The sequence below is a fragment of the Capsicum annuum genome, chromosome 12, assembly GCF_002878395.1.
Source record: "Capsicum annuum cultivar UCD-10X-F1 chromosome 12, UCD10Xv1.1, whole genome shotgun sequence".
NCBI classification, from domain to species: domain Eukaryota; kingdom Viridiplantae; phylum Streptophyta; class Magnoliopsida; order Solanales; family Solanaceae; genus Capsicum; species Capsicum annuum.
Genome location: NC_061122.1, coordinates 208,948,006 through 208,950,888, shown reverse-complemented (window position 1 = coordinate 208,950,888; position 2,883 = coordinate 208,948,006).

The window sequence follows — 2,883 nt, the reverse complement described above, 5'->3', positions numbered from 1 at the left end:
GATGTATTTAATTTCAGTTTTGTTTTGTATAACTAGAGTTGTAATCATTTTATACAATTTTGTATTGAACCTATTTAGTAAAGACATCTCTTCCGCTTATTTCTTTTAGATTAATGTTTCTTATTTAGTTTCTCACGAGTTATGCCAGTATAAGGGTTAACTTGGGATTACTTATGGTCCTAAGAACCGTGTGATGTCCAGGGGTAGTCTCGATATAAACTTGGTACCAGAGCACAGAGTTCAAGTGTACTAAAGTGTTTATGAAGCCGTGTCTAATAGCGTCTTGCGGAATGGTACAATGACACATGTACTTTTCTTTAAGTGGCTATAGGTCATTTAAGAAATGTCTCATTTCTTTCATTTCTAGATCATTCAGTAATGTTTTTCTTTTAGAAACTTCTATCGTTTCGTGTGTTACTCCATAATTCTCTATCTACGACTTTTTGAGATAACATGAGTACTAGATTCTAATTTCTCCCAAGATGATGCTCTTAAAGTTACTATCTGTAACTTTAGAAGTCATATAAGGGGCTTGAGAGAAAATTGCTAGTGTATTATAAGTACCTTAAGTTGAAAGCTTACTTCTTCATCCATATGAGTTGTGCATTTAAGACAGAATATGTTATGTATTAAGTTTCCTTATTAACCCCTTTTATTAATATGGTGCTCATGAGAGGAGATAGTATGAACCCAAATTATTAAATAGTGTTCACATTCGAGGGATATTATAACCTGGAGAGTTATGATTCATAAGTAGTAGAACCCTTTTATAGTTGAAAGTATGGATATAGAAGTGTAGTACCAAGAAAGGTGGTGAATGATTGAATGTATATAGATGAACTTTTACATACAATTGAGTTAGTAGTAAGGTGATATATCCTTGTGTGTTAGTTTAGGGGTAATGAATATAGTATAGGTTCCTTGGATGAAGGTAGAGAAGGAGTTATTAAAGTGTATTGTTGTTTACTTAAAGTAGGGAAGGAGTTATTAATGGTATTTATTATGTTAGAAAAGTATAGGATATTAATGAAGTATTTGGTGGTTGAGTATTGTTAATTTAGTCTTCCCTTGAGGTTGTATAAGGAGTTTAGTTGAAACTTCTAGAGCTATGAAAGTAATTTTGGTGTATCGATAGGTAAATAGTAGTAATGGATAGAAGGAGTATGTGCTAATGGATTTTAATAAGGTTTACCGTAGTATTATGACCGATTACTATTGTTATGAGGTTCTAGTGGACTAGTGTTTCTTGGTGTTTTGTTTTATAGCTTTCAAGCTAGAATCGTACGTGAGGTTGTGTTGTTAACCATGACCAACACAAAACACTAAGTTTGAACAGTAGATGATCATCAAGGTGGGAATAGTGATTCTTGGTTAGTGATACTAGTTATATGGAAGTGACCTAGTAGGCTTGAATAATATATGTAAGAGTTTAAGTTCACTTATTTACAATTGAATATGATGTTCTAGGTATGATTTAGATGTCTACCCAAGGTGATATGGGGGTTCCATTATTTTATAAGATTATTAAAGAGTGTGTGGTTAGTAGTACTCTTGAGTTGCTATATGAGAAGAGGGCTAGTTATATAGTATATAGTATTCTTAATAGCCAAGTTAAAGAGTTACGGATAGATGATATTGAGCCTTTTGGTATGATTTTGATTCTCGTGGTTTAGGGAAAAATATAAGTTTAGATATGTGATATTAGTAGGGTATGATGAAAGTAGTATGGTTCATTAAGGGTTTGGGGATATCCATGTTAAGTGTTAGAATCTAAGTTTGAATCTTTGAAGATTGAGCTAATAGAAATAAGAGTTGAAGCTCTAGATGGTGTGAACTTCGTGTGTGGTGATACTCATGAAGATTCTAAGTAAGTAAGTGTTAAAGCTATTATATGATGACTATTGGGTTTATAGAAAGATAAGAGTTGCATCTCAGAAGAAAGTATTAGCAATGGGTTTTACACTTTCAGGTGCAGTCTTTCGGAGTAAATTTGTTATTGATGTGTATTTTTATCTCCCAAACTTTAGAGTAAAGTAGTTGCAGTCCAATTTAGAGTTTATTAAAGGGTTCCACAAGCTTAGAATGATGGATTAAATCTAAGGGGAAGATGGTAGGAACAGGAACCAAGTCAGATTCTCAAATTCTAGTAGTGATGCCACTATGTTGTAGAACAACACTAGGGAGGAAGATGCCTAACCTAATATTATTTTAGTATTTTTACTTCAGTTATCATGATATCTACTCATGCCTTACATGTCAGTTCCATGATTATAACTCATATTCACACACTTTCCATAGAATTATGTATGCTTCCAGTTCCTAGTATAAGGAGTTCTAGTTCGCTCAGAAGTACGTATTATGTTCCATGAATTCATGAATTCCAAACTCAGGTCATGCAACTCATGACTCATGTACTCATGCTTTGCAGTATGCTCAATTCCCATGACTCATTCTACACTCTTAATTACTAGCTAAATTTAGATTTTTATCATGTATATCCTTAATTTTGATCTTTGTAATAAATCCATGTCGTGAATATTCTATTCCTCGATCCTTAGTTAAGTGTCCAAGTTATGCATAGTATTCTTTCATGCTTCAGGTTCTCATGTCCTAAGCTTTTGGTGACCTCTTCTTATGTCAAGATAGTGATGCTGAACAATTGTGTAGATGAGAGAGTGTAAATGTTTCATGTTGGGATAGATTGTTGTATGCTTGTTTTATGTAAGTCTATAGGTTTGAAAGAATATTGAGGTGAAGCATTTTGTGTATGTCTTGGTTAGTTGAGAATTTTTATGCTTATCTTTATAAGAATAATGCATGGAAGTTATTATTGATAGAGGTATTAGAGAATATGACAAAGATACTTCTATGGGTGATTGTTTA